We start from the raw sequence: 14830 nt of genomic DNA, 5'->3' as shown, positions 1-14830 counted from the left end.
AGAGAGAGAGAGAGAGAGAGAGAGAGAGAGAGAGAGAGAGAGAGAGAGAGAGAGAGAGAGAGAGAGAGAGAGAGAGAGAGAGAGAGAGAGAGGGAGACAGAGACAGAGACAGACAGAACAGACAGGCAGACAGAGTGAGAGAGACAGAAAGGACTATGAAAAGATTAATGTTTTAAAAACAGACTTAAAAACTCCTGTGCCCGATTGCTTATGACTACCCAATTTATAAACCAGGTTAATATAATATTTTGTGTTATAAGCCCAACAGGCTACCAGATATTTATTTGTGAAAGTACTATATTTTGTGTTATAAGTCCAACAGGCTACCAGATATTTATTTGTGAAAGTACTATAATATTTTGTGTTAAAAGCCCAACAGGCTGCCAGATATTTATTTGTGAAAGTACTATATATGAATCTGGGCATCTTAAAATATGAAGCTTCCATAACCTGTTGCTGGCCTACCGTATTTTAGATGCCTAGTACAGTGTTCTACGCTTGGTTTTATAAATTACTCTTCTTTGGTTATAGTGGACAAACAAAATTGTACTCGCCAAGCTTAAAATGTTACTAGCCACACTACTCTTTTTGTATCATTTATGCATGTGTCGTAACCATCTAAACATTATACATGACTTATGCTGCTGGATTAAATAAACAGTTTGAAACAATGAAATTGTTTAGTTTTCACTCAATCATGAATTTGAAATGAGGACTATTTCAGAATTGATCGCATGAGGAGGTGGGAGGGAAAGTAATTATAATTCTATGCGTCATATGACTGCTATGTTTTTTTCCTACGTATCCTATCATTTAACTTAAATTTTATTTTGTGGGTGGTGGGTATACAAAAAAACCTGTCTCCCCTCATTTGATTTATGCCAGCAACATGCCTGCTAATTTTTCTACAATATTGGTATAGTGCATTGTGTCAGTATCATCGCCATGTTCAAGCCACAGAAACTGAAAGTGAAGTTTTATTAAATATTCTACAGTTTTTGGATTCAGCTGCACATTTCTCAGATTGGCCTCAATTCATTTGACTTTTCAGTACTTGTTTCACCGGTCTCGTCTTCTTGATTAGCATTTCAAGTTTTAGATTTTTGTTTTCCTAAAGAATTGTAATATTTTAACATTTTGCCGTTTTGAAAGTTTTCGCCGTGCTTCTACATGCTGGGCGGAAACAGTGCATACATCTACACAGCAAGAACACATCGCATGGTGCATCAAAGAGCGTTACATAACTGTTGAAATGCTTATTTTGTAATGCATTGTTTAATAATCATGTTTGATTACAATGTGTATAGTATGAACAGTGAGTGAGCAACCTTTACTTGATTTTGTACTTGTGTTCTTCAATCGAATGCAACTACCAGTAATGTACCATAGTCAATCGGTTATGTATGGTACAATACAGTATTCGGAACTTCTTTATTACATATATCATCTAGAAATCGATATCAATTGAGATATTCCAAATGGTAGTCTGCATTAAAATAACACACCAATCGAAATATCTGGATTGTTTTCGCCAAATCACTAAAATCAACGATGAGTTCCGAACGATACCAAAAATTAATACGGAATTCACAGTGATCACTCGGACAACTTCGTAAAAAACCAAAGTGTTCTGACCACACTATGACAGGGAATAATTTGTTGGGGTTCGCATCGCAGTTTGCTAGTCATTCTAGCTCACGTGCGAACCAATTTCGCACTATGGATCGCTCTTACTGCGAACCAAATAATCTAATCATTTTCGCGGTTGTAGCAAAATTACCATCATGTTTTTTTCACTCTTTCAATTGGCAAAGTTCGGCTTTGTCACATTCAGTATTCAATCGAAATTTCAATGACGTTATGTGTATTCGGTAAAACTTGGAATTAATACCGGTAGTTGACTTTTTGTGTTCTAAAAATAACTTTTGTGCTGACGTCACTTGTGCAAAACATGGATCAAAATGGTTGTTAATTTGTCTACGGTAAACGCGTGGATTCGCGAAACTGACCCAAGGGAGAAGTGGATACGCCCTCTAATACTTAGCATGTACATCAAAACTGATAATACTGGAACTTTCAATTAAGGTACACATCAAATGATGATTTATTCACACTCCACAGTATATCTTATTGCTTAGAATACATCCTGAAGACAATTACATGTGTGTGTAGATCACAAAATCTCTTGGGCTCTGAAGGGATTCATTGTGCTGTCCATAACTTACATGCTTAAGCCTACGTGGAAACTGCTAATTAAATTTACAAAGGTGCTAATCAAATCACAAAATGATTAGCAGCAACTGCTAACCATTTTTTTCTGTACAAATTATTCCCTGAATGATGTCAACAAATTTCATTTGTTTTCGCTGTTAGGACTCTGAACACACATGGCAAATAATTTAATAGACATTTTTGGAGTCAGTCGCCAGATGGCGACGATAATAAATTCAATCAGTCAAACATTTTGGTCGCATTGGCAACCATTTTGGTCGCAAAGTAGAACACTGTAGTAGCCCATAGGCAACTGCAAAAATGTAATATTTGTCCAAGCCTGGTAAAAGCAGTTGGACAACAATTGAGGATTCTAGGTTATTAACGACAGACACATGCTGCGCAGCATCATTTTGGCCCAATAAATAGATCATATCTTACCATAAGTTCATTTCATATCCATATTTTGCAAATGGTACAATGTTTTAATTACAATATTTGCTTCTTTCATTGTTTGATGGATTAGTAATAGTAAAATATTATTGCCAATAGCAAGTTTGCACTGAATGTTTTCCAGTGTTCTGAAAATGGAAGTGTCAGGCACCCTGTTTATTGTTATTGTAAAGGAGGAGGGAAAGAAATGTTTTATTTAATGATGCACTCGACACATTTTATTTACAGTTATATGGCATCGAATATATGCTTAAGGATCACACAGATATTGAAAGAGGAAACCCGGTGTCACCACTTCATGGGCTACTCTTTTCAATTAGCAGCAAAGTATCTTTTATATGCAACATCCCATAGACAGGATAGCAAATACCACAGCCTTTGATGTACCAGTCGTGGTGCACTGGTTGGAATGAGAAATAGCCCAATGGGCCCACTGACTGGTATCGATCCCAAACCGACCGTGCATCAAGCGAGCACTTCCCCACTGGGCTATGTCTCACCCTAACAACGATCGAAAGCCTACTTTATTATTCTTGTTCTCGAGAGAGCTGAAGAGGCCATCACAACATAATATTCATTTCATTCTGACTTATTCTTGTCACATCACATTTCAAAGTTGTCGAGAGAGCTGAAGAGGCCATCACAACATAATATTCATTTCATTCTGACTTATTCTTGTCACATCACATTTCAAAGTTGTCGAGAGAGCTGAAGAGGCCATCACAACATAATATTCATTTCATTCTGACTTATTCTTGTCACATTACATTTCAAAGTTGTCGAGAGAGCTGAAGAGGCCATCACAACATAATATTCATTTCATTCTGACTTATTCTTGTCACATCACATTTCAAAGTTGTCGAGAGAGCTGAAGAGGCCATCACAACATAATATTCATTTCATTCTGACTTATTCTTGTCACATCACATTTCAAAGTTGTCGAGAGAGCTGAAGAGGCCATCACAACATAATATTCATTTCATTCTGACTTATTCTTGTCACATCACATTTCAAAGTTGTCGAGAGAGCTGAAGAGGCCATCACAACATAATATTCATTTCATTCTGACTTATTCTTGTCACATTACATTTCAAAGTTGTCGAGAGAGCTGAAGAGGCCATCACAACATAATATTCATTTCATTCTGACTTATTCTTGTCACATTACATTTCAAAGTTGTCGAGAGAGCTGAAGAGGCCATCACAACATAATATTCATTTCATTCTGACTTATTCTTGTCACATTACATTTCAAAGTTGTCGAGAGAGCTGAAGAGGCCATCACAACATAATATTCATTTCATTCTGACTTATTCTTGTCACATCACATTTCAAAGTTGTCGAGAGAGCTGAAGAGGCCATCACAACATAATATTCATTTCATTCTGACTTATTCTTGTCACATTACATTTCAAAGTTGTCGAGAGAGCTGAAGAGGCCATCACAACATAATATCATTTCATTCTGACTTATTCTTGTCACATTACATTTCAAAGTTGTCGAGAGAGCTGAAGAGGCCATCACAACATAATATTCATTTCATTCTGACTTATTCTTGTCACATTACATTTCAAAGTTGTCGAGAGAGCTGAAGAGGCCATCACAACATAATATTCATTTCATTCTGACTTATTCTTGTCACATCACATTTCAAAGTTGTCGAGAGAGCTGAAGAGGCCATCACAACATAATATTCATTTCATTCTGACTTATTCTTGTCACATCACATTTCAAAGTTGTCGAGAGAGCTGAAGAGGCCATCACAACATAATATTCATTTCATTCTGACTTATTCTTGTCACATTACATTTCAAAGTTGTCGAGAGAGCTGAAGAGGCCATCACAACATAATATTCATTTCATTCTGACTTATTCTTGTCACATTACATTTCAAAGTTGTCGAGAGAGCTGAAGAGGCCATCACAACATAATATTCATTTCATTCTGACTTATTCTTGTCACATTACATTTCAAAGTTGTCGAGAGAGCTGAAGAGGCCATCACAACATAATATTCATTTCATTCTGACTTATTCTTGTCACATCACATTTCAAAGTTGTCGAGAGAGCTGAAGAGGCCATCACAACATAATATTCATTTCATTCTGACTTATTCTTGTCACATCACATTTCAAAGTTGTCGAGAGAGCTGAAGAGGCCATCACAACATAATATTCATTTCATTCTGACTTATTCTTGTCACATCACATTTCAAAGTTGTCGAGAGAGCTGAAGAGGCCATCACAACATAATATTCATTTCATTCTGACTTATTCTTGTCACATCACATTTCAAAGTTGTCGAGAGAGCTGAAGAGGCCATCACAACATAATATTCATTTCATTCTGACTTATTCTTGTCACATCACATTTCAAAGTTGTCGAGAGAGCTGAAGAGGCCATCACAACATAATATTCATTTCATTCTGACTTATTCTTGTCACATCACATTTCAAAGTTGTCGAGAGAGCTGAAGAGGCCATCACAACATAATATTCATTTCATTCTGACTTATTCTTGTCACATCACATTTCAAAGTTGTCGAGAGAGCTGAAGAGGCCATCACAACATAATATTCATTTCATTCTGACTTATTCTTGTCACATCACATTTCAAAGTTGTCGAGAGAGCTGAAGAGGCCATCACAAACATAATATTCATTTCATTCTGACTTATTCTTGTCACATCACATTTCAAAGTTGTCGAGAGAGCTGAAGAGGCCATCACAACATAATATTCATTTCATTCTGACTTATTCTTGTCACATTACATTTCAAAGTTGTCGAGAGAGCTGAAGAGGCCATCACAACATAATATTCATTTCATTCTGACTTATTCTTGTCACATTACATTTCAAAGTTGTCGAGAGAGCTGAAGAGGCCATCACAACATAATATTCATTTCATTCTGACTTATTCTTGTCACATTACATTTCAAAGTTGTCGAGAGAGCTGAAGAGGCCATCACAACATAATATTCATTTCATTCTGACTTATTCTTGTCACATCACATTTCAAAGTTGTCGAGAGAGCTGAAGAGGCCATCACAACATAATATTCATTTCATTCTGACTTATTCTTGTCACATCACATTTCAAAGTTGTCGAGAGAGCTGAAGAGGCCATCACAACATAATATTCATTTCATTCTGACTTATTCTTGTCACATCACATTTCAAAGTTGTCGAGAGAGCTGAAGAGGCCATCACAACATAATATTCATTTCATTCTGACTTATTCTTGTCACATCACATTTCAAAGTTGTCGAGAGAGCTGAAGAGGCCATCACAACATAATATTCATTTCATTCTGACTTATTCTTGTCACATCACATTTCAAAGTTGTCGAGAGAGCTGAAGAGGCCATCACAACATAATATTCATTTCATTCTGACTTATTCTTGTCACATCACATTTCAAAGTTGTCGAGAGAGCTGAAGAGGCCATCACAACATAATATTCATTTCATTCTGACTTATTCTTGTCACATCACATTTCAAAGTTGTCGAGAGAGCTGAAGAGGCCATCACAACATAATATTCATTTCATTCTGACTTATTCTTGTCACATCACATTTCAAAGTTGTCGAGAGAGCTGAAGAGGCCATCACAACATAATATTCATTTCATTCTGACTTATTCTTGTCACATTACATTTCAAAGTTGTCGAGAGAGCTGAAGAGGCCATCACAACATAATATTCATTTCATTCTGACTTATTCTTGTCACATTACATTTCAAAGTTGTCGAGAGAGCTGAAGAGGCCATCACAACATAATATTCATTTCATTCTGACTTATTCTTGTCACATTACATTTCAAAGTTGTCGAGAGAGCTGAAGAGGCCATCACAACATAATATTCATTTCATTCTGACTTATTCTTGTCACATCACATTTCAAAGTTGTCGAGAGAGCTGAAGAGGCCATCACAACATAATATTCATTTCATTCTGACTTATTCTTGTCACATCACATTTCAAAGTTGTCGAGAGAGCTGAAGAGGCCATCACAAGATAATATTCATTTCATTCCGACTTATTCTTGTCACATCACATTTCAAAGTTGTCGAGAGAGCTGAAGAGGCCATCACAAGATAATATTCATTTCATTCCGACTTATTCTTGTCACATCACATTTCAAAGTTGTCGAGAGAGCTGAAGAGGCCATCACAAGATAATATTCATTTCATTCCGACTTATTCTTGTCACATCACATTTCAAAGTTGTCGAGAGAGCTAAAGAGGCCATCACAACATAATATTCATTTCATTCCGACTTATTCTTGTCACATCACATTTCAAAGTTGTCGAGAGAGCTAAAGGTAGTACTAAACCAAATAACTTCCGGCTGGGTCAAAGTGCGAGGTGCACCGAACTTTTGATAGAGAAGTGAACACCACAAGTCCTGTGATTGGTTATAAATGTGAGTGTGTTGGTTGTAAAAAATAATAGTTTCATCTGGGTAAAAAAAAATTGCAATTTTATTTCATCTAGTACCAATGTGTCAAGTAGCCTTGTGCTTGAAACATGTATGGGGTACCTGTAAAAAAAAGTACTCGAATTTTGTGCGAAACTAGGGTAGTCACAGACGCTACCCGTTATCTCAGAAATGAGCAGCTTGACCCCCATTTTTTTCTGATTCACTTTAAGTGTAAGGGGTGGTAGTATTTATATCCGTGGCGTTTATGTCGGTTGATACGTTGCAGGTAGGAGTTTTAGCCACATATGTTACTATTGTCGTCTATGGGATTTGATTTGGTAGTATACACCCTATAGCACATATTCAGTGCATAATAAAAAATATTATGATTTTGTCATTTTATTTAATTAAACTATACTGGTTGATAAATTAGCCATCACTCGATCATACAAGTTCACAATGACCTTGACCTTGACAATAATCTCTGTACATGGCTCTGAATGGAGTTTGAATCAAAGTTAGCACTGAAGAAAAGTTGGTTTTGGCCTATAATTCATACTGTAAAGATTTCAATAATTTCTTTTTACATGGTATTTGACTTGCCATATACAACTGCTCTTAAATATGGTATTATATATAAGCAACCTGAACTAAGATTTTAATAGCAATTTATTTTTATATTAAAAATAGCATGTGCCAATAGTGGGTTAATGTCTTTAGTTTCCATTAACATTGTTAATTTTTTATGTATGAAATTCTGAAAACTCAAATTTGTAAAGAAGTTGATTTTTATTGTCATTTTGACATATTTATAGGGTGCTAAGTTATATTTTAGACAAATTTGTAGTTTTATGCAAAATTTAAAGTAAATTTTAAGAAAAACTTTACCAAAAACATAATTAAATTTGTTGTCACTATTGTGCCTTCTGTTCTTATTTGTACATAACAATAAGGTTGTTAAACATATACTTAGATCTCCAGATAAAAATTTTTTTTTAATAATCACTTAGTTAGCTCTCATGAAAAGTATTTTGAGTTTATACTAGATTCAGAACCAATTTTTTCAGATCTGATTATCTGCCTTGGATTAAGTTGATAATTTATTTTATTGTTAAAGCTGTATTACCTAATGTTACTAGCTAAATAAAATGCTGGATTACAGATTGTAGGAATACATCTAATGTACATATTGTATTCATCAGGATTAGAAAATAATGCAAGAAAATAGATGTTCGGGTAATTTTGTCATTTAAAAATAGTTTTTTTCAGTAATTAATCAAAAATAAATGTGTTAAAGCTGCATGATAATTCCAGATATCACAACTATTAAAACCTCCAACTACAGTAGGCTATAAATAAAATATAGTCAGGAATATTGGTGGCTGCCAATAGTTTTGATGGTTCATTATGAAAATCAGCATGGCCGATGGATTTGAAATTCGCACACCTGGTAACTTGAAGACACCCACACCCAGCATACAGGATTTCCTCCCAACACTAATGTTCAGGACATTAAGTCATTACTTCATACAGGTACAGTCATGTTTGTGTTTCCTTCCTCAGACAGTGTATTTTTTTAATACTGATATTTCTTTGATGTGCCTGTTAAGGTCTTCATAATCTAGGGGTCAATCAAGTGCATGTGTTTTAATGGAATTCTTTAAAGGGGTAGAGGTACTCTGACTATCTTTGTTGTCTCTACATATATACCTGAGTACACACACCCAACTGAAAGTAAATATCTTCAGGAGTTTTATTTTAAAACATTTTGTTGTTTAATATGACATATTGCATTTGTACAAAACTATATGCAATATATATGCTTTTTGAGGTGTACATTATATTAGGTTGCACTGTAGAAACAACAGTTTCAGTGAGGTTGTCAGTTTATGTCAGAATACACCAGATCCTGGTTGTCATAAAGTAAAAAAAGTAAAGTTTGTTTTATTTAACGACGCCACTAGAGCACATTGATTTTTAATCTTATCATCGGCTATTGGACGTCAAACATATGGTCATTCTGACACTGTTTTTAGAGGAAACCCGCTGTCGCCACATAGGCTACTCTTCTTTACGACAGGCAGCAAGGGATCTTTTATTTGCGCTTCCCACAGGCAGGATAGCACAAACCATGGCCTTTGTTGAACCAGTTATGGATCACTGGTCGGTGCAAGTGGTTTACACCTACCCATTGAGCCTTGCGGAGCACTCACTCAGGGTTTGGAGTCGGTATCTGGATTAAAAATCCCATGCCTCGACTGGGATCCGAACCCAGTACCTACCAGCCTGTAGACCGATGGCCTGCCACGACGCCACCGAGGCCGGTCTGGTTGTCATAAAGACACATAGCTGGACACTTTTTGAAAAATGTATGTTATCAGTATAGGTAGTACTAAACCAAATAACTTCCGGCTGGGTCAAAGTGCGAGGTGCACCGAACTTTTGATAGAGAAGTGGACACCACAAGTCCTGTGATTGGTTATAAATGTGAGTGTGTTGGTTGTAAAAAATAATAGTTTCATCTGGGTAAAAAAAAATTGCAATTTTATTTCATTTAGTACCAATGTGTCAAGTAGCCTTGTGCTTGAAACATGTATGGGGTACCTGTAAAAAAAAGTACTCGAATTTTGTGCGAAACTAGGGTAGTCACAGACGCTACCCGTTATCTCAGAAACGAGCAGCTTGACCCCCATTTTTTTCTGATTCACTTTTAGTGTAAGGGGTGGTAGTATTTATATCCGTGGCGTTTATGTCGGTTGATACGTTGCAGGTAGGAGTTTTAGCCACATATGTTACTATTGTCGTCTATGGGATTTGATTTGGTAGTATACACCCTATAGAGGCCATCACAACATAATATTCATTTCATTCCGACTTATTCTCGTGCTTATATCCAATTAAGGTTCAAGAACACTGTCTGGGCACACACCTCAGCTATCTGGGCTGTCTGTCCAGGACAGTGGGTTAGTTGTTAGTTAGTAAGAGAGAATAGGGTGTAGTGGCCTTACACCTACCCATTGAGCCCTTAAGAACTCGCTGTGGGTTGGAGCCGGTACTGGCTGCGAACCCAGTACCTACCAGCTTGCAGTCCAATGGCTTAACCACTGCGTCACCGAAGCCGGTTATTCAAATTCAAAAAGGGCTTTGCCATTTTAGGAATAAGGAAATGTTTTATTTAACAATACACTCAACACATTTTATTTACAGTTATATGACGTCGGACATATGGTTAAGGACCATACAGATATTAAGAGAGGCCATCTCATAGACAGGATAGCACATTCCATGGCCTTTGTTACACCAGTCGTGGTGCACTAGCTGGAGTTGCCATTTTAGGAGACAAAAAGACCTGTTTTCTTACCATCACCCCTGTCAAAATTGAACTGAGTTTCATACTGAGCAGACGACGCTGTTTACATGTTGCTATGTTTCTGTTTTACATAAATATATATACAATTTTAAGTTAAAAGGTTAAAAAGATGAAAGAAGAAAAAAAGTACCATTCATCAAGTATAATGTTATATATTATCCAGTGATAGAAATAATTAGAATTTGTCACTATTATCCTGTTCAATTATTTAGACCCAAAGTTTTTTGCAAATGTTACGTTTATTTCCTATTCTATATTTGTTTTCTTTGCATATACATGAAAACAAACCTAAACCCCGACAGGTTTTATATACAAATCATCATATAAAATGCACGAAGTTGACTCAATTCCACTTTTTAAAAATCTCTGTGTCATTTGAATGCACGTTATTTCTTCTATAAATAACTACGGTCATTTGCATATCAAAACATTGGGATCTGAGGCTACGTGAAGGCCATTATAGCTTGTTTCACTAAATCAAGGTTATTATTGTTTTGCAGTGTGTAACAGCATTGTCTAATCTTTCCGTTAAACATAGATGTAAACAAACATAACATGTAACCCTTTCTTGTAGGTGCATTATATTTAATAAATTTAGCTAATGTATTATGTATTTTTATTTTATTATATCAATTATATATTAGCATACCATACCTAACCTAACACAACTGAGGTGTAGCACAGTAATAAACACAAATCACCTCACACACCGCAGGAATGTGCTTTCCAAATGTATAAATAAATTTAATGCAGGGCCGGACCCAGAGGGCCGGACCCAGAAGACCGGGGGGGGGGGGGGGGGGGGGGGGGGGGGGGAAAAATGTCAGAGGCCACCAACATCAAATAATAATAAAAATGTTATTTAATTTGCCTCTAAATTGGGAACTCATACGTATATATATATATATATATATATATATATATATATATATATAATATATATATATATATATATATATATATATATATATATATATATATATATATATATATATATATATATATATATATATATATATATAGTATTTAGGGTGGTGCTAGGGGCTGGGGTTTGGGGTGGGGTGTTACATTTGTAATGCGAAAAACCAAAGCGCTATTGTTCGGACTCGTATGGGTTCAACCACTTTTTCATCCCGCAGACACAGCCCTGAATGTTCAAAATACGATAGCATTGCTTGGTCAATAACATCATTATTTCGATCTATGACTGCACGTGCTATTGTAGCAATGTGTAAACCACGTAAAATACAAGTTAGGTAGGGTATATAAATTCATTGAAAATGTAGTAGTCGACATTCTTGTTATTGTTATTTGAGGTAAAATATGGGTAAATCGAAAAACACTTCAGTTGATGTAAAATTGTGTATTAAGAACGTTTTCGATTATTTTGAAGATGAATATCAGCGCGGTAGACCTAGGTATGCTTCTTATCGAATTGTCGATCGAGTTGCCGCTGCACTTAAAGTTTCGGTTTCAACAGTAAAAAGAACTGTGAAAAATCTAAGCTCTACGAATCCAAGCACAGAAATCACTGTTAAAAAACGCGACCGAAAACTCATCGATTTATTTGATAAAGATGTTATTAGACGACGAGTATACAGATTTTATAGAGATAAGATTAACGTGGCTTTAAGGGAGGAATGTGGAATCAACATATCCATATCAACTTTACGAAGAACACTCCATGACCTTGATTTTAAATACCAACATATGTCTACAACTGGAAAAGTGATTTTTGAGCACGCCAATATATCAGACAGGAGACTGTCCTATCTCCATGAAATATCCAGTTTACGAGAACAGGGGTATTTAATAGTGTATCAAGATGAGACCTGGGTGAATGTCCCATCACTGGACAGATATCCACCCGGGCACAAGTACCGCCAATCACCTGCCGAAATCAGACGCTGCTGATCGAGTTCCTAAACTCTGTTCGGTGACTGGGAAGGGAAAAAGACTTATTATTTGTCATGCTGGCTGTGATAAATATGGATTGATAGATGGCTGTGAATTGATCTTTGAGGCTAAAAAAACAGACGGAGACTATCATGGTGAGATGAATCATGACAATTTCATCAAATGGTTTGAAGAACAACTTATGCCTTCTCTACCAGAACCTTCTGTTATCGTCATGGATAACGCAAGCTACCACAACAAATTAACTGAGATTACACGATGTCCTGCACTAAACGCTAAAAAGGAAGAAATTCAGTCGTGGCTACGAAACAAAATATACCTTTTGAGAGTAACATGACAAAGCCAGTTCTTTATGAACTTGTGAAAAGTAACAAATGTGCAAAGCAATTTGTTACTGATGATATTGCTGAACGCCGTGGGCACTTGTGTCTAAGACTGCCACCAAGACATTCTGAACTCAATCCGATAGAACTGATCTGGAGTCAAGTCAAAGGGCACATAGCTCGTCATAATGATGGTAAAATGACCACGGTGCAGAGAGAACTTGCACATGCATTGAACTCTGTAACACCTACACACTTCTCTGACACAGTTAAACATGTAATAAAGATCGAAGAAGATTTTAGAAAACAAAATAGTTTTATAAGAAATAAAATACCCCCTGTGATAGTCCCCCTTAACGAAGATAGTGATGAAGAAATGAGTTTGTCGACTGATTAAGTTATTTCTCCATACCCATCAGGAGTATTACTTTAATGTATGCATGAACTCTTTAACACCAAATTTTTTTTATTTCCATATCATTCACTATCAAACAACGTAACAACCTATAAACTAATCGACTAGAAATGCATATAGACTACACATACATACGAGAGAAATGTTTATTTAACGACACACTCAACGCATTTGATATACGTTTATGTGGCGTCAGACAAAACGGTTAAGGAGCATTATGACAGTGAGAAAGAAACTCGCTACCGCCACATAGGCCACTGTTTACGATAAGCAATTTTGATAAGCAATAAGGGACGTTTTATATGCACCATCCCATAGACAGGATAGCACATACCACAGCCTTTATACATCAGTTGTGGTGCACAGGCTGGAACTAGACACAACCCAATGGGTCCACCATGTGGGATCGATCAGTCGACCTACCATGAGCGAACGCTTTACCTCTGAGCTACGTCCCGCTCCATATATAAAAGAAGCCTTAAGTGGGGTTGGGGTTGTGCAGAGGGCCACACCTCCACCAATCGCATGCATACCATATTCTTCTCTCTCTCTCCCTATAACCATATAACCATAGATTAAAATATGTTGAGTGCGTCGTTACATAAATGACGTCTCTCTCTCTCTCTCTCTCTCTCTCTCTGTCTGTCTGTCTCTCCTTTCAGCGAGCGCTTGTGTATTCCACAATATAATTATAATATTTGATACATATTTTTTTTTTCAAACTGAGGTTTTGTCACTTGAACTCCCCACCTGAATCCGCGCCTGCTTCATGTTTACAGATATTTTCTTAAATATAGGTCATACTACGATTTGTGCGGAGAGGACGATAGAACCGAACATTAGTCTGAAACGCACTATAGAATGATGCTTTTGATATGCAAATGACCGTAGTTATTTATAGGAGAAATAACGTGCATTCAAACGACACAGAGATTTTTAAAAAGTGGAATTAAGTCAACTTGTGCATTTTATATGATGATTTGTATATAAAACCTGTCGGGGTTTGGGTTTGTTTTCATGTAAATGCAAAGAAAACAAATATCGAATAGGAAATAAACGTAACATTTGCAAAAAACTTTGGGTCTAAATAATTGAACAGGATAATAGTCCACAGGACAAGTACATCTAGAAATCTACTTGTCCACCAATAGTTTCACTTGTCGAAATGAGTTGTTAGTTTTATTTAAGTGCAAGGATAATGTTTTGGGTTTCTCAAAATGAAACAGCAATATACATTTTTACTTGTCCACTGGACAACTATTGAGGTACATTTTGCTTGTCCGACCAATTATTCACTTGTCAGGACAAACGGATAAGTGATAATTTCGAACTCTGTTATTGGGTATGAAGCCAATATAATGGTGTGGTAATTGTGTGTCATCGACATTACTGTGTTCATCTAGAACAATTGAGACTAGGAAATCAGCCATGGGTGTTTGGTTGGTTTTACAGTTGTGTCACATACTGTACACATAACAGTAAACACTTACAGACAAGGAAACCATCTATGGGTGGTTGGTTGGTTTTACGGGCGTGTCACGTACTTTATGTATAACAGTAAAGACCTACAGACTAGGAAACCATCTATGTGTGGTTGGTTTTACAGTTGTGTCATGTACTGTGTGCATAACAGTAAACACCTAAAGATTAGGAAATCATCTATGGGTGGTTGGTTGGTTGGTTTGACAGCTGTGTCACATACTGTATGCGTAACAGTAAACACCTACAG

At 36.3% G+C, this 14830-nt stretch overlaps 1 protein-coding gene across 1 annotated transcript in view; it reads right to left on the bottom strand.

Moving 5' to 3' along the window:
- The window catches only part of LOC121377232 (diacylglycerol kinase theta-like), a 114493-nt gene that overhangs the window by 48931 nt on the left and 50732 nt on the right, over positions 1–14830 (bottom strand). The gene's annotated exons all lie outside the window — the stretch shown is intronic.

This window comes from Gigantopelta aegis, chromosome 7 (assembly GCF_016097555.1).
Source record: "Gigantopelta aegis isolate Gae_Host chromosome 7, Gae_host_genome, whole genome shotgun sequence".
Classification (NCBI taxonomy): domain Eukaryota; kingdom Metazoa; phylum Mollusca; class Gastropoda; order Neomphalida; family Peltospiridae; genus Gigantopelta; species Gigantopelta aegis.
The sequence above is the reverse complement of the archived record's forward strand: the minus strand, read 5'-3'. Positions and strand labels throughout refer to the sequence as shown.